Below are 26,186 nucleotides of genomic sequence, written 5' to 3' on the forward strand. Positions count from 1 at the left end.
AGAAGAGTGAAGTTGGCAGCAGATGGCCAGGGGGAGCTCCTAGGGAGCTGCCATCCCATCTGCAGATTATAGACCAGTCAGCTTAACATAAATAATGGAATCCATACTAAAGGAGAAAATAGAAGAACATCAAGAACCCAAAAATATCGTAATGAATAGTCAGCATGGATTTCAAAAGTGAAATTCTTGCTTGATCAACCTCATTGAATTTTTTGCAGATGTAACAGAGAGAGTAGACAATGGTAATGCAGTAGATGTAATTTATCTTGATTTTCAAAAGGCCTTTTTATAAGGTACCCCATAACAGACTGATGAACAAAGTCAGAGAATGTGGAGTCAAGGGACATGCAGCAGAATTGATAGCTAGTTGACTTCAAGACAAAAAGCAGAGAGTAGGGGTAAAGAGTAGTTATTCAGAGTGGCAGAAGGTGGGTAGTGGTGTTCCACAAGGATCAGTGCTGGGATGATTTAGGTTTTGGAATCAAAAACACAATTTCTAAATTTGTGGATGATACCAAATTGGGGAGTTGGGTGGGGGGGGGGGTGGGGGGTTGAAGAGTCAATACTGAGGAGGATTGCAACAAATTACAGGAGTATATAAATAAACTTGCAGAATGGGCATATAATTGACAAATAAAATTCAACACATATAAATGTGAGGTATTACATTTTGATCGGAAGAATAGGGAGGTCACATTACTTGGAGGGTGCGAGTTTGGGTTGGGTAGAGGAACAAAGTGATCTCAGAGTACAAATACACAAATCACTAAAAGTTGCAACAGGTTAGCAAGGCCATAAAAAAGCAAACCAAGCACTAGGGTTTATTTCCAGAGATATGGGGCTCGAACCTCCGCTTTTGTGCTTATCGGCTAAAAATGGTCGTTATTTCCAGCGTGGGCGTTAAACAAGGGTTTTCAGATCGCCGGCTTCTCGCCCATGCTCAAAACACCTAGTTTCCATTTTTGAAAATGGGCTTTACTGTGAGCGATATCAAATGGGTGGTAGCGTTACATTTTTTTGCCCTTCTGCCATAAAGTGTGGCCATCCTTAGCAACGGCATGGCAGCGCTCGATTCCTGCGATTCAGGAGGTCAAGGGTCATAATGACATACGCAGAAGAGGAGACAGAGAGAGAGGGAGCTCAGAGGCACTGAAAACGTGTGTGGGTGTGGTTGTGTGCTTGTCTGGCTGTTGTGGATGGAGATTCAACAGTAGCAAAAAGCCAACAAAGCACCAAGAACATAGTTGGCACCGAGATTTTGTCCAACAAATAAGATATAACATGGAAGGGATGGAGGAGGCCCTGGAGCTGGTAGCCAGGAACACTGGTGGCAGAGGGCTCCCAGTGGTCCCGGAGCATCGCACTGCACCCCAAGGTGACGCACCCCCATTGCCAATCACACAAGAGCCAGCCGCAACATGTTGCTTCTGGCTCAGAGCACGTTCCCACCTCAGGACCATCCTCTCTCATATCCGTCCAAGCAGCACTTCGACCATCATCCCCCCCAATGAAGCATCGCCTGAGGACCCCCTCGGTCAGGCGGCTTGGAGTCAGGAGGGGAAGGGGTAGAGGTGGGAAGGAGAAGTGGGGAGGGGGGCGGGGAAGGGTTGGTTTGTACAGAAATACTGATGATTTCAGACTAATGTTCGGTTTAAATATTTTTTATTTAACAAAACCTTGTAACACATTGACTCAGATAGCTGCACCATTACACACTGGTGATTCCTTAACATCAAAGGGTATAATCACACTTAACTTCAATCAACTTAAACTTTAACTGTCACCAAGGTGATGTTCACCATTGGTGTATGACCTGCACACCCAGCAGTATGTCAGCCTTGTAAATAACACCAACGGTCTTGTCAGGCAAAGCGATCATTGATGAGCTCCTGAGGTAAGGCTCTTGCAGCTATCATGCCACCATGGGCCCTTTCATGTGGGCTACAGGGGGGCGGGGGCATGGCTTCAGCATCACCCTGATTGTCTGGGCCGATGTCAGCGTTCGCCTCCTCTTCCTCTCTCTGGTGAAATGGGCTGTCAGACTCATAAGGCAATTCTTGTCCCCTCCTGATAGCCAAGTTGTGTAGCATGGAGCACACCACCATGAATCGAGCTACCTGCTCAGGGTGGTATTGGAGCTCGCCTCCTGAGTGGTCCAGGCATCTAAAGCTCTGCTTCAGCACTCCAATGGTTTTCTCCACGATATTGCGAGTTCTGTGGCTCTCATTGTATCGCCTCTCGTCCTTGGTGTGGGTGTCATGCAGGGGGGTCATCAACCAGGTGGCGAGGCCATATCCTTTGTCATCAAGCATCTAGCATTGACTTTGTGGCTTATTGTTAAACAAGTCAGATACAGTACTCTCACGCAGGATGTGAGCATCATGGATGCTGCCCGGAAATTGAAATTGAGCATTCACTGCTAGTATAATTTGCTGGTGGTCGACAACCAGTTGGACATTCAGGGAGCGGAATCCCTTGCGGTTCCTAAAAGCTTCAGCATCCTGAAAAGGTGCCCACATCGCGATGTGCGTACAGTCTATTGCTCCCTGCACCTTGGGGAAATTAATCCCAGAGCCCTCTCACTCTGCCTCCCTGGTCATAGGGAAGCTGATCAAGTCCCTCCTGCGTGCTTACAGGATTTCAGTGACCTATCTAATGCAGCGATGTGTGGCATGCTGAGAAAGTCCGCAAATGTGGCCTGAAAAGAACCCGTGGTGTAGAATGTCAGTGCCGCGGTGACTTTGACCTTGACGGACAGTGCAGTACTGATGGTGCTGGCAGGCTGCAGATCTGCCTTCATCAGCTAGCATACCTCAGTGATAACCTCTGTGGAAGCGCAGTCTCCGAAGGCTGGTGGTGTCGGGCAAGTCGAGGTAAGAATGCTTCTCCTTGTACTTGCGGGGGGTGTAATGTCTGGTCCTCCTCATCTGTCTGTCACGTCTTACATTGGGCACATAATGCAGTGGAGCATTCCTTCGGCGATGTCGAGTCTGCTGCATGTATTTGGTCACCAAGAGAGGGTGAGAAAGGACAGGTCCCATTGCAGTAGCTCTCTGTTTTCCACCGATTGGTCACAAACAAGGAATGTCCCGACGAAGACACCTCTTCAATTCCAATCAGTCACAGTATGGTCAAGATGTTTTTACAGATGTTCACATCAACTCGAATGACTTGCCGAGTACATCAGAACTCCGCCGAGGTTGAAGCACAGCAGCCTTTTAAAGGTCGCGACATGTGATCTAGAACATGGCATCCATAATGCTGCGATTCGTTCCAGTTAGTTCAACTTTTTGTGGGCGATTTTTGGGGCGAGCGATATTGTGGGCGATATGTGTGCGAGGTGGTAAAATTGATGCTGGGCGATCTCATGGCCACTATGCTCTTTACAACAAAAGTGGGCGGGCGTTAATATTGAATCTCAGTATTAAATCTGCGTGGAAAGTAACGCTGGGCGATATTATGGACGTTGAATTCACCCATTCTGCTGATTCCGCCCCAAAAAAGTGGGCGGGCGGTAATATTTTTTCTCAGCGTTAAGCACATGGGGAAAGTAACATCGCTGATAAGTTTCCGAAAAATGCCCGCCTGTTTCAATTTTGTGCCAAAATAGGCGATATATGGGTGTTCTACGTCATTTCAGCGGTAAAATGGGCGTTAAGCATGCAAAAAAAGTGGAGGTTCTAGCCTATGGAATTGAAAAGTAGGGAAGTTATGCTAAACCTGTATCGGACCTTGGTTAGACCACACTTAGAGTACTGCGAATAGTTCTGGTCGCCGTAGTATAAAAAGGATACAGAGGCACTGGAGAGGGGGCAGAGAAGATTTACCAGGATGATTTCAGAAATGCGAGGGTATACATATCAGGAAGGGATGAACAGGCTCGGTCTCTTTTCTCTTGAAAAAAGGCTGAGGGGTGACCTAATAAAGGTATTTAAAATTATGAAAGGTTTTGATAAAGTGGATACCAAGACAGTGTTTCCACTTGTGGGGAAGAGCATAACTAGAGGCCATCGATATAAAATAGTCAACAAGAAATCCAATAGGGAATTCAGAGGAAACTTCTTTACCCAAAGAGTGGTGAGAATGTGGAACTCGCTACCACAGGGAGTGGTTGGAGTGAATAGTATGGATGCATTTAAGGGGAAGCTAGACAAGGATATGAGGGTGAAGGGAATAGAGGATTATACTGATAGATTTAGATGTGGAAAGACAGGAGGAGGTTCGAGTGGAGCATAAATGCCAGCATGGACTGAAAGGCTATATGGCACATAAACGGGCCAATGTAATGCTTGGTCAAAGATTCTGGGAACTGAATATTCAGGGATATTTGACTTTTCGGAAGGATAGACAGAAAGGAAAAGGAGATGGGATAGCTCTGTTAATAAAGGATGAGATCAGTGCAGTAGTGAGAAATGATATTGGCTCAGAAGATCAAGATGCAGAATCATCTGGGTGGAGATAAGAAATAATAAGGGAAAAATGTCACTGGTGGGAGTAGTCTATAGGACCGTAACAGTAGCTACAGTAGGACAGAGTATAAATCAAGAAATAATGGAGGCTTATAAGAAAGGTACGGCAATAATCATGGGTGATTTTGTTGTGTATGCAATAACTGTTAGACTGAGTACTGTTTAACTCCAAGAGGTATGACCTTGGCTCTGCTTTATTAAGGCCCAAAGTTCTTAATATACAAAATGGCTGGCCTTTTATACTTGGGCTGCACACATATGCGTGCAGCCCAATGGCCTCCAACAGTGACGCCATCTAACAACTAGTGATCCCAAAAGTACACACATGACAATACCTACCTCTGAGATATTAACACAGTCTTTTACAAATTGAGACAGTCCAGTGTTTTACGCTCCCGGGTTGATCGTCTCAGTTCAACTCCAGCCTTGGGTGAGTGTTCAGAGTCTGTTCTGACTGGTGGGAGTGGCAATGGCCATTTCAGGGATTGAAAGTCCATTTTCATTGAACATGTCATGAACTCATTGAATGGCGATACAGGCTCGAAGGGCCGAATGGCCTACTCCTGCACCTATTTTCGATGTTTCTATGTCAGTGATTGAAAGTCCCGATTCACTGATGACCACTGAGTCCTTTGATGACTGGGGGTAGGTTGGTTGGTCGTCGATTGCCTCTTCCTCCAACTGTTCCGGTTTGTCTGTGTGCGCAGCTTTGTCTGATCCATATGTTTCCTGCATGTTTGCCCATTTTTGAGCTTGACAATAAATACTCTGTTGCCCTCCTTGGCCATGACAGTACCAGCGATCCACTTGGGACCCTGACCATAATTCAGAACATATACAGGATCATTTACCGAAATATTGCTGCGCGATCGTGATACCCTTGCTGACTTTGTCTTCCATATTTAACATGATTATTCAAGTGATAGCTTGGTCTTAAGACTTCTCTTCATCATTAGTTCAGCGAGTGACACCCCGGTAAGCGTGTGTGGTCTTGTCCTGTAACTAAGCAGTATGCATGACAGGCGGGTCTGCAGTGACCCTTGGGTTACTCGCTTCATACTCTGCTTTATGATTTGGACAGCACGTTCTGCTTGCCCATTGGATGCAGGTTTGAACGGTGCTGACCTTACATGTTTGATACCATTGAGTTTCATGAACTCTTGAAACTCCTGACTGGTGAAGCACGATCTATTGTCACTAACAACGATGTCAGGCAGACCATGTGTCGCGAACATGACACTGAGATTCTCAATGGTAGCTGTGGATGTGCTGGATGACATGATTATACACTCTATCCACTTCGAATATGCATCCACCACAACCAAAAACATCTTCCCCAGGAAGGGACCTGCAAAGTCTATGTGGATCCTGGACCACGGTTTGGACGGCCACGACCACGACCACAGACTCAGCGGCGATTCTGCTGGTGCTTTGCTGAGCTGCAAGCAAGTGTTGCACTGAAGGACACATAATTCCAGCTCAGAGTCAATTCCCGGCCACCATACATGAGACCTGGCGATGGCTTTCATCATTACAATGCTGGGATGTGTGCTATGTAGCTCACGTACAAATTTCTCTCCTTTTTTGGGCATAACAACACGATTGCCCCACAGTATGAAATCCGACTGAATAGACAATTCTTTGCGACGAATGTAAGGTTGGGTCTCCTCGCACATTTGCTTGGGTATGGCAGACCAATCACCTTTGAGGATGCAACTCTTCACCACCGATAAAATCGGGTCCTGGCTGGTCCATGTCTTAACTTGTTGAGCCGTGACAGGGGTTCCTTCACTCTCAAAAGCATCCATAACCAACCATAGGTCCGCCGGTTGTGGCGTTTTCACCTCCAGTTTGGGCAACGGAAGATGGCTCAAAGCATCGGCACAATTCTCGGTGCCAGGTCTATGGCAAATGACATAATCATAAGTGGATAATGTCAGCGCCCACCTCTGGATGTGGCATGAAGCATGGGTATTGATACCTTTGTTTTCAGAGAACAGTGAAATGAGCGGCTTGTGATCTGTCTCCAGTTCAAACCAAAGACCAAACAGGTACTGATGCATCTTTTTAACCCCATACACACAGGCTAGTGCTTCTTTCTCTACCATGCTGTAGGCTCTTTCCGCTTTAGACAAACTTTTTGAAGCATACGCAACTGGTTGATGTTTACCCGACTCATTAGTTTGTTGGAGTACGCAACCAATTCCATATGACGAAGGATCATAGGCCAATACTAAACATTTACATGGGTCATAATGTACCAGCAGCTTGTTAGAGCAAAGCAGATTAGTAGCTTTCTCAAAAGCTGTGTCTTGAGATGCACCCCACACCCAGTTGTCGCTTTTTTTTAGCAGCATGTGCAGTGGTTCTGATAAGGTGCTCAATTTAGGTAGGAAGTTATCGAAGTAGTTGTGTAGACCCAGGAATTAACGCAGCTCCATCACATTCTGTGACTTGGGTGCATTCTTGATGGCCTTGGTTTTTGCATCCGTGGGCCTGATGCCGTCAGCAGCAATTTTCTTCCTAGGAATTTGACCTCTGATGCCATGAAGACGCACCTCGAGCGTTTCAGTCTGAGTCCCACTTTGTCCAGACATAGAAACATAGAAAATAGGTGCAGGAGTAGGCCATTCAGCCCTTCGAGCCTGCACCACCATTCAATATGATCATGCAACTTCAGTACCCCATTCCTGCTTTTTCTCCATACCCCTTGATCCCTTTAGCCGTAAGGGCCACATCTAATTCCCTTTTGAATATATCTAACCAACTGACCTCAACAACTTTCTGTGGTACAGAATTCCACAGGTTCACAATTCTCTGAGGTGAAGAAGTTTCTCCTCATCTCCTAAATGACTTACCTCTTATCCTGTGACCCCTGGTTCTGGACTTCCCCAACATCGGGAACATTCTTCCTGCATCTAACCTGTCCAATCCCGTCAGAATTTTATATGTTTCGATGAGATCCCCTCTCATTCTTATAAATTCCAGTGAATATAAGCCTAGTCGATCCAGTCTTTCTTCATATGTCAGTCCTACCATCCCATGAATCAGTCTGGTGAACCTTCGCTGCACTCCCTCAATAACAAGAATGTCCTTCCTCAGATTAGGAGACCAAAACTGTAAACAATATTCAAGGTGTGGCCTCACCAAGGCCCTGTACAACTGCAGTAAGACCTCCCTGCTCCTACACTCAAATCCTCTCGCTATGAAGGCCAACATGCCTTTTGCCTTCTTCACCGCCTGTTGTACCTGCATGCCAGCTTTCAATGACTGATGTACCATGATGTCCAGGTCTCGTTGCACCTCCCCTTTTCCTAATCTGTCACCATTCAGATAACATTCTGCCTTCCTGTTTTTGCCACCAAAGTGGATAACCTCACATTTATCTACGTTATACTGCATCTGCCATGCATTTGCCCACTCACCTAACCTGTCCGAGTCACACTGCAGCCTCTTAGCATCCCCCTCACAGCTCACAATGCCACCCAGCTTAGTGTCATCTGCAAACCTGGATATATTACATTCAATTCCTTCGTCTAAATCATTAATGTATATTGTAAATAGCTGGGGTCCGAGCACTGAATCTTGCGGTAACCCACTAATCACTGCCTGCCATTCTGAAAAGGACCCGTTTATTCCTACTCTTTGCTTCCTGTCTGCCAACCAGTTCTCTATCCACGTCAATACATTATCCCCAATACCATGTGCTTTAATTTTGCACACTAATCTCTCATGTGGGACCTTGTCAAAAGCCTTTTGAAAGTCCAAATACACCACATCCACTGCTTCTCCCCTGTCCACTCTACTAGTTACATCCTCAAAAAATTCTAGAAGATTTGTCAAGCATGATTTCCCTTTCATAATCCATGCTGACTTGGACCGGATCCTGTCACTGCTTTCCAAATGCGCTGCTATTACGTCTTTAATAATTGATTCCAACATTTTCCCCACTACCGATGTCAGGCTATCTGGTCTATAATTCCCTGTTTTCTCTCTACCTCCTTTTTTAAAAAGTGGGGTTACATTAGCTACCCTCCAATCCATAGGAACTGATCTAGAGTCTATAGAATGTTGGAAAATGACCACCAATGCACCCAATATTTCTAAGGCCACTTCCTGGGATGCAGACTATCAGGCCTTAGGGATTTATCGGCCTTCAATCCCATCAATTTCCCTAACACAATTTCCTGACTAATAAGGATTTCCTTCAGTTCCTCCTTCTCGCTAGACCCTCGGTCCCCTAGTATTTCCGGAAGGTTATTTGTGTCTTCCTTAGTGAAGACAGAACCAAAGCATTTGTTCAGTTGGTCTGCAATTTCTTTGTTCCCCATTATAAATTCATCTGATTCTGATTGCAACGGACCTACATTTGTCTTCACTAATCTTTTTCTCTTCACATACCTATTGAAGCTTTTGCAGTCAGTTTTTATGTTCCCTGCAAGCTTACTCTCATACTCTATTTCCCCCTCCTAATTAAACCCTTTGTCCTCCTCTGCTGAATTCTAAATTTCTCCTAGTCCTCAGGTTTGCTGCTTTTTCTGGCCAATTTTTATGCCTCTTCCTTGGATTTAACACTATCCCTAATTTCCTTTTTAGCCATGGTTGAGCCACCTTCCCAGTTTTATTTTTACGCCAGACAGGGATGTACAATTGTTGAAGTTCATCCATGTGATCGTTAAATGTCTGCCATTGCCTATCCACCGTCAACCCTTTAAGTATCATTCGCCAGTCAGTTGGTTAAGTATCCTCGCCAATTCATGTCTCATACCAGCGAAGTTACCTTTCTTTAAGTTCAGGAACCTAGTCTCTGAATTAACTGTGTCACTCTCCATCTTAATGAAGAATTCTACCATATTATGGTCACTCTTCCCCAAGGGCCTCGCACAAGATTGCTAATTAATCCTCTCTCATTACACAAGACCCAATCTAGGATGGCCAGCTCTCTCGTTGGTTCCTCGACATATTGGCCGAGAAAACCATCCCTTATACACTCCAGGAAATCCTCCTCCACAATATTGCTACCAGCTTGGTTAGCCCAATCTATATGTAGATTAAAATCACCCCTGATAACTGCTGTACCTTTATAGCACGCATCCCTAATTTTCTTTTTGATGCCATCCCCAACCTCACTACTACTGTTTGGTCTGTACACAACTCCCACTAGTGTTTTCTACCCTTTGGTATTCCGCAGCTCTACCCATACAGATTCCACATCATCCAAGCTAATGTCCTTCCTTACTATTGCGTTAACCACCTCTTTAACCAGCAACGCGACCCCATCTCCTTTTCCTTTCTGTCTATCCATCCTGAATATTGAATACCCCTCGATGTTGAGTTCCTAGCCTTAGACACCCTGGAACCATGTCTCCGTAATCCCAATTACATCATATCCGACGATGTAGAACCTCTTCCAGGTTGTTCAGATGTTCCTCGGAGTCACGACCTGTGATTAGGATGTCATCTTGAAACATGACGGTTCTGGGAACGGACTTCAGTAGACTCTCCATTTTCCTATGAAATATTGCTGCAGCCAGGCGAATTCCAAAAGGGCACCTGTGATAAATAAACAATCCTTTATGAGTGTTGGTGCACGTAAGTCTCTTCGACGTCTCAACCAGCTCCTGTGTCACGTAGGCCGATGTCAAGTCCAGTTTGGTGAATGACTTCCCCCCGGCTAGCATTGCAAACAAGTCATCAGTCTTCGGTAACGGGTACTGATCCTGTTTCGAAATCCTGTTGATTGTAGCCTTGTAGACTCCACAGATTCTGACTGTGCCATCACTTTTCAGCACAGGAACAATGGGGCTGGCCCATTCATTAAATTCAATCGGTGATATGATCCCTTCACGCTGGAGTCTGTCCAGTTCGATTTCGACCTCCCTCATCATATACGGAATTGCCCGAGCTTTATGATGGACAGGTCTTGCATCCGAGTCCACGTGGATCTGCACCTTGGCTCCCGTGAAGTTGCCGATGCCTGGTTCGAACAACGAGGGGAACTTGCTCAGTACTTGGGCACATGTATCTTTCCCCGACGACAACGCCTTGATGTCGTTCCAATCGCATTTGATTTTTTCAAGGCAGTTCCTGCCGAACAGTGTTGAGCCATTGCCTGGGACAATCCATAACGGTAACTCATGAACCGCACCGTCATACGAAACTTTGATTGTGGCACTGCCAATCACCGTTATGAGTTCTTTGGTGTACGTGCGCAACTTGGCATTGACTGGACTCAGTCTGGGCCTCACAGCCTTCGTATCCCACAGCTTGTCGAATGCCCTCTGGCTCATTATCGATTGACTCGTCCCCATGTCCAGTTCCATCGATACCGGCACCCCATTAAATTTCATGTTGATCATAGAAACATAGAAAATAGGTGCAGGAGTAGGCCATTCGGCCCTTCTAGCCTGCACCGCCATTCAATGAGCTCATGGCTGAACATTCAACTTCAGTACCCCATTCCTGCTTTCTCGCCATACCCCTTGATCCCCCTAGTAGTAAGGACCTCATCTAACTCCTTTTTGAATATATTTAGTGAATTGGCCTCAACAACTTTCTGTGGTAGAGAATTCCACAGGTTCACCACTCTCTGGGTGAAGAAGTTCCTCCGCATCTCGGTCCTAAATGGCTTACCCCTTATCCTTAGACTGTGACCTCTGGTTCTGGACTTCCCCAACATTGGGAACATTCTTCCTGCATCTAACCTGTCTAACCCCGTCAGAATTTTAAATGTTTCTATGAGGTCCCCTCTCATTCTTCTGAACTCCAGTGAATACAAGCCCAGTTGATCCAGTCTTTCTTGATAGGTCAGTCCCGCCATCCCAGGAATCAGTCTGGTGAACCTTCGCTGCACTCCCTCAATAGCAAGAATGTCCTTCCTCAGGTTAGGAGACCAAAACTGTACACAATACTCCAGGTGTGGCCTCACCAATGCCCTGTACAACTGCAGCAACACCTCCCTGCCCCTGTACTCAAATCCCCTTGCTACGAAGGCCAACATGCCATTTGCTCTCCTAACCGCCTGCTGCTCCTGCATGCCAACCCTCAATGACTGATGTACCATGACACCCAGGTCTCTTTGCACCTCCCCTTTTCCTAATCTGTCACCATTCAGATAATAGTCTGTCTCTCTGTTTTTACCACCAAAGTGCATAACCTCACATTTATCCACATTATACTTCATCTGCCATGCATTTGCCCACTCACCTAACCTATCCAAGTCGCTCTGCAGCCTCACAGCATCCTCCTCGCAGCTCACACTGCCACCCAACTTAGTGTCATCCGCAAATTTGGAGATACTACATTTAATCCCCTCATCTAAATCATTAATGTACAGTGTAAACAGCTGGGGCCCCAGCACAGAACCTTGCGGTACCCCACTAGTCACTGCCTGCCATTCTGAAAAGTACCCATTTACTCCTACTCTTTGCTTCCTGTCTGACAACCAGTTCTCAATCCATTTCAGTACACTACCCCCAATCCAATGTGCTCTAACTTTGCACATCAATCTCTTGTGTGGGACCTTGTCGAACGCCTTCTGAAAGTGCAAATATACCACATCAACTGGTTCTCCCTTGTCCACTCTACTGGAAACATCCTCAAAAAATTCCAGAAGATTTGTCAAGCATGATTTCCCTTTCACAAATCCATGCTGACTTGGACCGATCATGTCACCTCTTTCCAAATGCACTGCTATGACATCCTTAATAATTGATTCCATCATTTTACCCACTACCGATGTCAGGCTGACCGGTCTATAATTCCCTGTTTTCTCTCTCCCTCCTTTTTTAAAAAGTGGGGTTACATTGGCTACCCTCCACTCTATAGGAACTGATCCAGAGTCAATGGAATGTTGGAAAATGACTGTCAACGCATCCACTATTTCCAAGGCCACCTCCTTAAGTACTCTGGGATGCAGTCCATCAGGCCCTGGGGATTTATCGGCCTTCAATCCCATCAATTTCCCCAACACAATTTCCCGGCTAATAAGGATTTCCCTCAGTTCCTCCTCCTTACTAGACCCCCCGACCCCTTTTATAACCGGAAGGTTGTTCGTGTCCTCCTTCGTGAATACCGAACCAAAGTACTTGTTCAATTGGTCCGCCATTTCTTTGTTCCCCGTTATGACTTCCCCTGATTCTGACTGCAGGGGACCTACGTTTGTCTTTACTAACCTTTTTCTCTTTACATATCTATAGAAACTTTTGCAATCCGTCTTAATGTTCCCTGCAAGCTTCTTTTCATACTCCATTTTCCCTGCCCTAATCAAACCCTTTGTCCTCCTCTGCTGAGTTCTAAATTTCTCCCAGTCCCCAGGTTCACTGCTATTTCTGGCCAATTTGTATGCCACTTCCTTGGCTTTAATACTATCCCTGATTTCCCTTGATAGCCACGGTTGAGCCACCTTCCCTTTTTTATTTTTATGCCAGACAGGAATGTACAATTGTTGTAGTTCATCCATGCGGTCTCTAAATGTCTGCCATTGCCCATCCACAGTCAACCCCTGAAGTATCATTCGCCAATCCATCCCAGCCAATTCACGCCTCATACCTTCAAAGTTAGCCTTCTTTAAGTTCTGGACCATGGTCTCTGAGTTAACTGTTTCATTCTCCATCCCAATGCAGAATTCCACCATATTATGGTCACTCTTCCCCAAGGGGCCTCGCACAACGAGATTGCTAATTAATCCTCTCTCATTACATAACACCCAGTATAAGATGGCCTCCCCCCTAGTTGGTTCCTCGACATATTGGTCTAAAAAAACATCCCTTATGCACTCCAGGAAATCCTCCTCCACCGTATTGCTTCCAGTTTGGTTAGCCCAATCTATGTGCATATTAAAGTCACCCATTATAACTGCTGCACCTTTATTGCACGCACCCCTAATTTCATGTTTGATGCCCTCCCCAACATCACTACTACTGTTTGGAGGTCTGTACACAACTCCCACTAACGTTTTTTGCCCTTTGGTGTTCTGCAGCTCGACCCATATAGATTCCACATCATCCAAGCTAATGTCCTTCCTAACTATTGCCTTAATCTCCTCCTTAACCAGCAATGCTACCCCACCTCCTTTTCCTTTTATTCTATCCTTCCTGAATGTTGAATACCCCTGGATGTTGAGTTCCCAGCCCTGATCATCCTGGAGCCACGTCTCCGTAATCCCAATCACATCATATTTGTTAACATCTATTTGCACAGTTAATTCATCCACCTTATTGCGGATACTCCTTGCATTAAGACACAAAGCCTTTAGGCTTGTTTTTTTAACACCATCATTATCGGTTTGCTCTTAGTTAGAAACGAGTACAGTCCATACACTTCCTCCTCTCGGATCTCAGATTGTGTATTCGGATCCACGCTAGTCTGATCATCATCCTGTACGTGGTGTGTCGCAGCATGCTTGCTCATCTGCGGATACTTCCGCTGGAGATGCCCCACTCTCAGGCAGCCTTTGCAACTAAATTGCTTAAATCGGCACTGCTGGTGCCGGTGATTTCCCCCACAACGCCAACACGGAGAAATCGGATGCATTTCCGCTTGCGGACTTTGGGCAGCCACAGGCTTCGCGTACGCAGTCGGGTAGGCCCTACCATGTGCCGCTCTGCCAAATGCCGAATCAATCATATTTACAGTACTTGTCGAGTTTCGAATTTTTATTGCCATCTGCTTTAGACGTCGTCATGCATGACTGAGCGATCGTGATGGCTCTGTTCAAGTCCAACGTTTCCACCGCCAGTAGTTTACGCAGGATCACCTTGTGGTTGATGCCGATTACAAAGAAGTCCCGCAGCATGTCTGCCAACACAGCCCCGAACTTACACGGTCCCGCTAGACGTATCAGGTCAGCAACGAATTCCGCTGCATTCTGGCCCTCTGAGCGAACGTGCGTATAAAATGTGTAGCTCGAGATGATGATGCCTTCTTCTGGCTTAAGGTGGTCCTGTGCCAGTGTACACAATTCTTCATACATCTTCTCTGTTGGACTCACAGGATGGAGTAGATTCTTTATCAGACCATAAATCTTTGGACCACAAACCATGAGGAATACCGCCCGGCGCCGAGCTGTGTTGCCAACCTCCTCCATTTTGTTGGCCACGAAGAACTGGCTCAAACAGCTTACACAGTCTGCCCAATCTTCTCCTTCCACAAATCGCTCCAACAATCCAATTGTGCTCACTTTTGCATGCAAAGGTTCTTGTTGCCTCGTCGCCAAATGTTGTGTATGCAATAACTGTTCGACTGAGTACTGGTTAACTCCAAGAGGTATAACCTTGGCTCTGCTTTATTAAGGCCCAAAGTGCTTAATATACAAAATGTCTGGCCTTTTATACTTGGGCTGCACACACGTGCGTGCAGCCCAATGGTCTCCAACAGTGATGCCATCTAGTGGCTAGTGATCCCGAAAGTACATACATGACAGATTTTAATCTTCATATTGATTGGACAAATTAAATCGGCAAAAATAGCCTTGAGGAAGAGTTCATAGTGTATTCGGGATGGTTTCTTAGAGCAAAATGTTATGGAGTTGTGGGACCTGATTAACTATTATGGGACCTGATTAACTGGGACCTGATTAATTTATAATTATAGAGTAGCTGTGTGCTGTGTATGTGCTCACTAACAATGGAAAATGTTGCAGCATGGTTGGGGCCAAAGCACAGTCACCGGGTTAAGCGCTGTTCCGACCAGATAACAGGAACATGCTGCGAAACAGTGAACAGCAGGAGGAAGGGGCATGATGTGGTAATCACATCATGACTAAGGCGATTGCTATCTGCAATGGGCAGCTGGCTCATAACCAGCGGCCAGTCCAGAATCGACAAATTGACCCCAGTAACAGCAGGGGGGCCAATCAGGGAATGGGAAGACCCCACATTCGCGACTATAACTGAAGCTGTAGTGCGCGGTAGAGCGCGCTTTATTCTTAGTAACTGCAAGATGTAACTGAGCCAATAAAGTTTGCCTGGATACTGCCACCGGACTCGAGTCTTGTCAACTGCTAAGAATATAAGAGACCCTACATTCTGGCACAGTCACGCAGGATCGCTGAATGTCAGCCGCTGGGTGACCCTAGGACCCATGTCGACACAAGGGTAAGGACACCTCTTAAATAAAGTCCTCGTCTGAAGTCTTTCGCGGCAGGCGTCATTCACGCGATCTTTAAAAGAACCATCTGTGGGTAGTATTAGAGTCGAGATCCCCAGAACAGAGAGCTCTCCACTCGACAGAACATAAGGTCCTGTCCCGGACTTAAGGTCCACGTCTCGCACCCGCCGCAACTAAGAGTTCTAAATCGGCACAATGGCTGAAGGCGGAAACAAAAACTGCTCCATGACTGAAAAAGGAGGGCTGGCCCCACTGGAGGTCATAGACGGGGAAGTGTAAGAAAGCCTTAGGGAATACATCGAACAGCGGTTTGATTTAAGAAAGACATGTGCCGAAATTGAACAAAAGTACGGCACCTCTAAGGGTCAGTGGACCCTGGACCGATAGAAAAAGGGTATGGGAGAAAACCACGTGCATGAAAGATAAAGAAAGGACCTGCTGGTCCCTGGCCGTCATGAGCCAAGTTCAACAGAGAAAAGAAATCATGACCCAGTCCCAATTCGATCGGGATCTGAATGCTGCTAAAGATCAAATCGAGACACTTGGGGAACAAGTGACCAAGAAAAATTCAGAAATAGAGAAGAAAGGGAAAGAGATAACTAAATTGAAGGGTGAGATTAAAGATTCGGTCGCAGCCAGTATGCAGGGGCCGCGTCTGGGGTACAAAGCCGTCGATCCAAGTCTGGCACAAGTAGGGAAAGAACACCGACAGCTGGAAAGGCAACAGGCGGGAGTAGTGATGTCGGATTCGGATTCGGGCACCTCGTCATTCGACGAGAACTCGGATGGCAGCGATATTAGCCCTATATTAGCCCCACTAAAAACAACGAGAATTAAAGTAGAAACGACAACCAAGACGGAAGGCAGAACTAAGAAACGTAAACAAAGATACGAGAATATGATAGTTCACGTAGCGCGGAACCTGAAAAAATAGATAAATGGTCGAAAGAACTCCAACACCCGAAAAAGGGCTGGGGGCAGGGGTGGTGGGGTGGGGGGCGAGGGGGGGGGGCGGGCGAGAACTTGGGAACAATTAGATCAACTGCGAAGTATTTACACACTCCATCCTTTGGACGGAGTTCAGATTCTGACCGCCATGGTGCCGGGATGATCGGCACGTAAACTCCAGAGGCAGTAAAAGAGGCACTTGGAGACAGTGAACAGGGAATTGACACAGCCTGGGGAGAAGTGAAAGGATGGTTAAGAAAGTACGGGCCGGCAAGGACGGATTGGAGTAAGATTGCAGTGTGCCAGCAAAAAGACAGAGGAGGTACTTGAGTATGAGGAGCGATTCAAGTCTACGTGGCTGGAACATTCGGGTCTGCATCAAGATGCGGAGCAGATGGATGACGAAAGAGTCGGACCCTTGAAGGCTACCTTTATGGCGGGGTTGAAACCAGAACGATCTAAATTAGTAAAGGCGACCCTGGCAGATTGGGATGATCGCGTAACCTCCTTCGTGCAGTTAGTAGACCGGTGTAGCTAGTTAGATCAGGATTTAACTTCAAAAGGTCCGAGTAATGCAGACTGGATGGAAACTAAAGGACCGGGAGGAACAGACTTCCGGAAGACTGTCGGGAAAGTGCCACTATTGCGGTAAAGAGGAACATTGGGCCCGATCGTTCCGAGCGAAGAAACAGAACAACCAGGGAAGCTCAGGGATGGGCGGTCAGTGATGGAGCAGTTTAAAGAACTTTCCTTCGATCAGCAGCTGCAGTTGCTGGAGTGTGCAAAAAACCCGTAGAGCCCACCCCCTCCCCGGCAGAGTCCCTGTTAGCATTAATACATCAGCACAGGGACGGACTATATGTCAGTGTGGGAGTGGGCGACCAAGAGATTGATTGTTTATTGGACACAGGGGCAGAATTGATGTGCGTGCCCAAAAATGATAAATTCCCCTTCTACGGGACAACCCGTGCGGCACATGGAGTCGGAGGCCATAAGCTGATACTCCACCGAACCCAGCCGACGTGTTTGGTTCTGGGACCACATGAAGTAACCGCATCGGTCTGGGTGGGACCGGTGGGACAACCCCTACTCGGGATGGACGTCTTGACGAAAATAGACTCCTCCCTGGACTTTGAGGATGGCCAAGTGACATGGTCGATCCGATCCCTGCAGAGGGAAGAACTAAGGGACAATCCGATATGGGCCAAGGACAAATATGACTGTGGCTTGCTTAAAATGGACCCGGTTACCTTCACCGGGACTCCACCTCCTTGCACCAAACAGTACCCAATCAGCCCAACATCAATCCAAGGAATATTACCCATCATCCGGCAGTTAGAAGAACAAGGGGTACTAGTTAAGACCCACGGCTCATCCAACAGCCCCGTGAGGCCAGTGCATAAGGGTAAAGACGCCTGGCGCATGACGGTGGACTACCGAAAGGCCAACCAGTGCATTGACCAAAAAGCCCCGTTGGTAGTGGACCCCTCCACTATATTTCAGGCTCTGACGCCAAAAGACAAGTACTTCTCCGTTATTGATATGGCCAATGGATTCTGGGCAATTCCGTTGGCCCCGGAGGTGCAGCCATGGTTTGCCTTTACCATCCATGGACAGCAATACTCCTGGACCCGTCTACCTCAAGGGTTCCACAACAGTCTAACAATGTTCCACATGGCCCTCCAGGGTCACTTAAGGGAGCTACCCCCGATGGGATCTACGGTCATACAATATGTCGATGATATCCTACTGGCATCCACCACGGAAGAACAGCATGAACGAGACGTGCTGACCTTATTGGACCAACTCGTCGAAAAGGGATACAAGGCCAGTATGGCCAAGGCCCAGATAACCCAGGAAGAAGTAATTGACCGAGGACAAAAGATCTCAATGGGAGAGCGGGGACTGACCCAGGATAGGACCGAGGCGATTCGCGCGGCTAAACAGCCTGCCACGATCCAGGAACTTCGATCCTTCTTGGGTCTGTGCAATTTTAATAGGAACTGGGTGGACTCCTACACGCAATTGTCACAACCGTTGAATGACCTGCTAAAAGGAAAACAGACCACAAAAGAAGCTATCACCCTGGCTGAGGAGCAAAAGGAGGCGTTTGAAAAACTGAAACAGGCCCTGTCACAGCACCTGCCCTAGGGATCCCGGACACCAGGAAGCCCTTCACCCTATTCATGCATGAAAAAGAAGGATACATGACTGCTATCCTGACTCAAGAACATGGGGACCAACAGAGGCCCATCGGTTACTACTCGGCCAAACTGGACACAGTAGCTCTCGGATGGGGAAGTTGCCTGAGGGCCATGGAAGCTACATGCCGAACAGTAATGGTAACGGCGGGATTAGTCTTAGACCAGAAACTGATCATCAAGTGTCCCCATACAGTACATGCTATGCTATCCATGAACCGGGTCACCCAGGTGACCTCAGCCAGATGGACAACAGTCTTGGAAGCTCCAAACCTGCATATTGTATGAGATTAATCCGGCCACCATGCTCCCTCTGACAGAAGAAGGGTATGAAGACGAGCACGACTGTGCGGGCATGTTAGAAGAAGCAGAAGGAGCCGCTGCAGCAGCCGAAGAGCCGTTACACAATCCGGACTTGATCCTATTTACGGATGGATCCTCATCTGTGGAGCATGGAATCCGGAAGGCAGTCACGACACTGCACAAGGTAGTAAGGAAGTGGGGGCTCCCCGCCAGAACTTCCGCTCAGCAGGCCGAATTGAAAGCGCTGGCCAAAGCCTGCAGTGTAGCCGAGGGACAAACAGCTAATATATACACGGATTCCAGGTATGCTTTTGGGGTGGCACATGATTTCGGCCAGTTATGGTGGAAGAGAGGATTCTTGACTGCAGCAGGAACCCCAATACGGAATGGGGCGGAAGTCCGCGACCTACTTGAAGCATTACTGCTGCCAGAGGAGATATCTATCCTGAAATGCAAGGCCCATACGAAGGAGAATACAGATGAAGCTAAAGGGAACGCACGGGCCGACGAGGCAGCTAAGGAAGCCACCTTAATGGAACCAGAGAAGGGCATCCTTGTATGTCAACTGGGGACCCGAACGCTGACACAGGATCTGGCAAAAATGTAGGAGGAATATCTCCGGACGGAAAAATGGGAATGGATAAGTGAAGGGATAAAGCTATGGGCGGATGGAATGTGGAGGCAGCCTGAGACAGAAAACCAGTGGCACCACAAGCGCTAATGCCTTTTTTGGCCCAACAAATACACTCCTGGGGACACTTAGCCCCCCCAACAAATGACGGCTTGATTCCAGAAGAGCTGGTGGGGCCGGGGTTTTAGGAAACAGGCCACAGTGGACAGGTGCGTCACTTGCCAGGAAAATAACCCCGGGCCCTCCACTACAATGCCCCTTCTCCGACCTCCGGCCCCGGCAGGGCCTTTCCGAGATTTACAAGTTGATTACTCATTGCCCCCATGTCAGGGGTATACGGACATCTTAGTGATTGTGGATCGATTCTCTAGGTGGGTGGAAGCCGTACCCATCCGAAGGAGCACCGCCACGCACACGGCTAAGGTGCTGTGTAAAGACTATATACCTAGATGGGGAGTCCCCACAAGTATTGACTCTGATCAGGGGACCCATTTTACTGGAGCCGTGTGCCAAGAGGTCTGCAGATTGCTCAACATCACATGGAATCTACATTGCACTTATCACTCACAGTCGTCAGGCCAAGTGGAGCGTATGAATCGAACTTTGAAACAACGACTGGCCAAGTACCACCAAGAGGGGATCCCGTGGCCGCAAGCGCTCCCAATGGTCTTGTGTAGCATCAGATTTCCAGCAATTGCAGTCCCTTCTTCACAAATGTTCTTGTCTGTTACACAAAGAAAACGTTAATGGTCTTGGATCTTAGATTTGTCTTTACAATGTCTTGCTCAGCTTTTGTGTGTGTTGCTGATTCTTTTTAAAGAGAATGTACAGCACAGAATCAGGCCATTCAGCCCAACTGGTCCATGCTGTGTTTATGGTCCACATGAACCCCCTCACACCCGACTTCATCTCACCCTATCAGCATATCCTTCTATTCATTTCTCCCTCATGTGTTTATTCAGCTTCCCCTTCAATGCATTGATGCTATTCGCTGCAACTATTCCTTGTGGTAGTAAGTTCCACATTCTCACCACTCTCTGGGTAAAGAAGTTTCTCCTGAATTATTTAATTAGTGTCAGCTGTGGCTCAGTGGGTAGCACTCTCGCCCCTGAGGCAGAAGGCTGTGGGTTCATGTCCCACTCTAAGGACTTCAGCACAAAAATCTAGGTTGACACTCCAGTGCAATACTGAGAGAATGCTGCACTGTCAGAGGTGCCGTCTTTCAGATGAGATGTTAAACTGAGGCCCTGTCTGTTCTCTCTGGTGGACAGAATAGATCCCATGGCACTATTTCAAAGATGGTCAGGTAGGTGGAATGGTGGCAAATGGAATTTAATTCAGAGAAGTGTGAGGTGATGTACTTTGGGAGGGCTAATAAGGAAAGGGTGTACACATTAGGCGGTAGGCCACTTAATAGTGTAGATGAACAAAGGGACCTTGGAGTGCTTGTCCACAGCTCCCTGAAAGTAGCAGGCCAGGTGGATAAGGTGGTTAAGAAGGCATACGGAATGCTTGCCTTTATTGGCTGAGGCATTGAATAAAAGAGCAGGGAGGCTATGCTTAAATTGTATAATACTTTGGTTAGGGCACAGCTGGAGTACTGCATGCAGTTCTAGTCACTATATTCTAGGAAGGACGTGATTGCACTAGAGATGGTGCAGAGGAGATTTACGAGGATGCTGCCTGGAATGGAGAATGAGGACAGATTGGATAGGGCCTCGGTTTAACATCTCATCTGAAAGTCAGCACCTCCGACAGTGCAGCATTCCCTCAGTATTGTGCTGAAGTCCTTGGAGTGGGACATGAACCCAGTCCAGTCAAGGAGGCCAGCATCGCGAGAGAAATGGGCTCGGGACTACAAAGGGCGGCGGCATCGAGTGGGAGCAGCGGCAATCGAGGAGGCCAGCATCGCGAGAGGAGTGGGCTCAGGACTACAAAGGGCGGCAGCAGCAAGTGGGAGAGGAGGCCAGCTGGTGCAGACGCCGAAGGTAAAACAAAGAAGTAAAAAGAAATCGAAGTGTGACGTCACAGTCAAGCAGGTAAGTGATTGGCTGGTGGATTAGTGAGTATTTAATCTTTTTCTTTTTCTTTTTATTTCCTTATCAGTAGGTAACCTTTGGCATTGTTGCCAAATTAAGTTAATTTAAGGGTTAAGTCATGGCAGGAGAGCCCAGAACTGTGTCATACTCCTCCTGTGCTATGTGGGAAGTCAGAGACGCTCCCAGTGTCCCTAACTACTAGGTGTGCAGGAGGTGTGTCCAGCTGCAGCTCCTGACAGACCGCACTGCGGCACTGGAGCTATGCATGGACTCACTCCGGAGCATCTGCGATGCTGAGGGTGTTGTGAATAGCACGTATAGTGAGTTGGTCACACAGCAAGTAAAGGTTACTCAGGCAGAAAGGGAATGAGTGACCATCAGGCAGAGCAGTGGAAGGAAGGTAGTGCAGGGGTCCCCTGCAGTCAACTCCCTCCAAAACAGATCTACCATTTTGGATATGTTGGGGGAGATGACTCATCAGGGGAAGGCAGCAGCAGCCAGTTCATGGCACTATGGGTGGCTCTGCTGCACAGGAGGGCAGGAAAAAGAGTGGGAAAGCTATAGTGGTAGGGGATTCAATTGTAAGGGGAATAGATAGGCGTTTCTGCAGCCGCAATCAAGACTCCGGGATGGTATGTTGCCTCCCTGGTGCAAGGGTTAAGGATGTCTCGGAGTGACTGCAGGGCATTTTGGAAGAGGGAGGTGAACAGCCAGTTGTCATGGTGCATATAGGTACCAATGATATAAGTAATAAATGGGATGCGGTCCTACAAGCTGAATTAAGGGAGCTAGGAGTTAAATTAAAAAGTAGGACCTCAAAGGTAGTCATCTCAGGATTGCTACCAGTGTCATGTGTGAGTCAGAGTAGAAATAGCAGGATAGTTAAGATGAATATGTGGCTTGAGGAATGGTACAAGAGGGAGGGATTCAATTCCTGGGACATTGGAACCGGTTCTGGGGGAGGTGGGACCAATACAAACCAGACGGTTTGCACCTGGGCAGGACCGGAAACAATGTCCGAGGGGGTGTGTTTGCTAGTGCTGTTGGGGAGGGTTTAAACTAATATGGCAAGAGGATGGGAATCTATGCAGGGAGACAGAGGGAAGTAAAATGGCGGCAGAAGCAAAAGGTAGAAAGGAGATAAGGAAAGGTGGAGGGCAGAGAAATCAAAGGCAAAAATCAAAAAGGGCCACATTACAACATAATTCTAAAAAGGACAAAGAACGTTAAAAAAAAAGCCTGAAGGTTCTGTGTCTTAATGCGAGGAGCATTCATAATAAGGTGGATGAATTAACTACGCAGACAGCTGTTAACGGATATGATGTAATTGGGATTATGGAGTCATGGCTCCAAGGCGACCAAGGCTGGGAACTCAACATCCAGGGGCATTCAATATTCAGGAAGGACAGACAGAAAGAAAAAGGAGATGGGATAGCATTGCTGGTTAAAGAGGAGATTAACGCAAGGACATTAGCTTGGATGATGTGGAATCTGTATGGGTAGAGCTGCGGAACACCAAAGGGCAGAAAACGCTAGTGGGAGTTGTGTACAGACCACCAAACAGTGGTAGTGAGGTTGGGGATGGCATCAAACAGAAAATTAGGGATGCGTGCAATAAAGGTACAGCATGGGTGACTTTAATCTACATATAGATTGGGCTAATCAAACTGGTAGCAATACGGTGGAGGAGGATTTCCTGGAGTGTATATGGGATGGTTTTCTAGACCAATATGTCGAGGAACCAACTAGAGAGCAGGCCAGCAGAGACTGAGTGTTGTGTAATGAGAGAGGTTTAATTGGCAATCTTGTTGTGCAAGGCCCCTTGGGGAAGAGTGACCATAATATGGTAGAAATCTTCATTAAGTTGGAGAGTGACACAGTTAATTCAGAGACTAGGGTCCTGAACTTAAAGAAAGGTAACTTCAATGGTATGAGACGTGAATTGGCTAGGATAGACTGGTGAATGATACTTAAAGAGTTGATGGTGGATTGGCAATAGCAGACATTTAAAGATCACATGGATGAACTACAACAATTGTACATCCCTGTCTGGCGTAAAAATAAAACGAGGTAAGTGGCTCAACCATGGCTAACAAGGGAAATTAGGGATAGTGTTAAATCAAAGGAAGAGGCATATAAATTGGCCAGAAAAAGCAGCAAACCTGAGGACTGGGAGAAATTTAGAATTCAGCTAAGGAGGACAGAGGGTTTAATTAGGAGGGGGAAAATAGAGTATGAGAGTAAGCTTGCAGGGAACATAAAAACTGACTGCAAAAGCTTCTATAGATATGTGAAGAGAAAACAATTCGTGAAGACAAATGTAGGTCCATTGCAATCAGAATCAGGTGAATTTATAATGGGGAACAAGAAAATGGCAGACCAATTGAACAAATACTTTGGTTCTGTCTTCACTAAGGGAGACACAAATAATCTTCCGGAAATACTAGGGGACCGAGGGTCTAGCGAGAAGGAGGAACTGAAGGAAATCCTTATTAGTCAGGAAATTGTGTTAGGGAAATTGATGGGATTGAAGGCCGATAAATCCCCAAGGCCTGATAGTCTGCATCCCAGAGTACTTAAGGAAGTGGCCCTAGAAATAGTGGACGCATTGTTGGTCATTTTCCAACACTCTAGACTCTGGATCAATTCCTATGGATTGGAGGGTAGCTAATGTAACCCCACTTTTAAAAAAAGGAGGGAGAGAGAAAACGGAATTATAGACCAGTTAGCCTGACATCGGTCGTGGGGAAAATGTTGGAATCAATTATTAAAGACGTAATAGCAGCGCATTTGGAAAGCAGTGACAGGATCGATCCAAGTCAGCATGGATTTATGAAAGGGAAATCATGCTTGACAAATCTTCTAGAATTTTTTGAGGATGTAACTAGTAGAGTGGACAAGGGAGAAGCAGTGGATGTGGTGTATTTGGACTTTCAAAAGGCTTTTGACAAGGTCCCACACAAGAGATTAGTGTGCAAAATTAAAGCAAAATTAAAGTATTGGGGGTAATGTATTGACGTGGATAGAAAACTGGTTGGCAGACAGGAAGCAAAGAGTAGGAATAAACAGGTCCCATTCAGAATGGCCCGTTCTGGGTACCGCAAGGTTCAGTGCTAGGCCCCCAGCTATTTACATAGAAACATAGAAAATATGTGCAGGAGTAGGCCATTCGGCCCTTCGAGCCTGCACCACCATTCAATGAGTTCATGGCTGAACATGCAACTTCAGTACCCCATTCCTGCTTTCTCGCCATACCCCTTGATCCCCCTAGTAGTAAGGACTACATCCAACTCCTTTTTGAATATATTTAGTGAATTAGCCTCAACAACTTTCTGTGGTAGAGAATTCCACAGGTTCACCACTCTCTGGGTGAAGAAGTTTCTCCTCATCTCGGTCCTAAATGGCTTACCCCTTATCCTTAGACTGTGACCCCTGATTCTGGACTTTCCCAACATTGGGAACATTCTTCCTGCATCTAACCTGTCTAAACCTGTCAGAATTTTAAACGTTTCTATGAGATCCCCTCTCATTCTTCTGAACTCCAGTGAATACAAGCCCAGTTGATCCAGTCTTTCTTGATATGTCAGTCCCGCCATCCTGGGAATCAGTCTGGTGAACCTTCGCTGCACTCCCTCAATAGCAAGAATGTCCTTCCTCAAGTTAGGAGACCAAAACTGTACACAATACTCCAGGTGTGGCCTCACCAAGGCCCTGTACAACTGTAGCAGCACCTCCCTGCCCCTGTACTCAAATCCCCTCGCTATGAAGGCCAACATGCCATTTGCTTTCTTAACCGCCTGCTGTACCTGCATGCCAACCTTCAATGACTGATGTACCATGACACCCAGGTCTCGTTGCACCTCCCCTTTTCCTAATCTGTCACCATTCAGATAATAGTCTGTCTCTCTGTTTTTACCACCAAAGTGGATAACCTCACATTTATCCACATTATACTTCATCTGCCATGCATTTGCCCACTCCCCTAACCTATCCAAGTCACTCTGCAGCCTCATAGCATCCTCCTCGCAGCTCACACTGCCACCCAATTTACAATATACATTAATGATTTATACGAAGGAATTGAATGTAATATCTCCAAGTTTGCAGATGACACTAAGCTGGGTGGCAGTGTGAGCTGTGAGGAGGATGCTAAGAGGCTGCAGGGTGACTTGGACAGGTTAGGTGAGTGGGCAAATGGTTGGCAGATGCAGTATAATGTGGATAAATTTGAGGTTATCCACTTTGGTGGCAAAAACAGGGAGGCGGAATATTATCTGAATGGTGACAGATTAGGAAAAGGGGATGTGCAACGAGACCTGGGTGTCATGGTACATCAGTCATTGAAGTTTGGCATGCAGGTACAGCAGGAGGTGAAGAAGGCAAATGGCATGTTGGCCTTCATAGTGAGAGGATTTGAGTATAGGAGCAGGGAGGTCTTACTGCTGTTGTACAGGGCCTTGGTGAGGCCACACCTTGAATATTGCGT

The 26,186-nt window shown here is 46.8% G+C and overlaps 1 protein-coding gene and 1 long non-coding RNA gene across 3 annotated transcripts in view; one reads left to right on the plus strand and one right to left on the minus strand.

The window, feature by feature from the left end:
• cdk1 (cyclin dependent kinase 1) overlaps positions 1-26,186 on the minus strand; it is a 133,202-nt gene that overhangs the window by 46,950 nt on the left and 60,066 nt on the right. Inside the window, exon 2 of the mRNA XM_070876864.1 lies at positions 20,230-20,385. The gene's annotated coding sequence lies outside the window, so the exon portion shown is untranslated. The remainder of the gene's footprint in view (positions 1-20,229; positions 20,386-26,186) is intronic.
• LOC139260349 (uncharacterized) overlaps positions 1-26,186 on the plus strand; it is a 99,820-nt gene that overhangs the window by 8,199 nt on the left and 65,435 nt on the right. The window lies entirely within an intron of this gene.

This window comes from Pristiophorus japonicus, chromosome 3, assembly GCF_044704955.1.
Source record: "Pristiophorus japonicus isolate sPriJap1 chromosome 3, sPriJap1.hap1, whole genome shotgun sequence".
Classification (NCBI taxonomy): Eukaryota; Metazoa; Chordata; class Chondrichthyes; family Pristiophoridae; genus Pristiophorus; species Pristiophorus japonicus.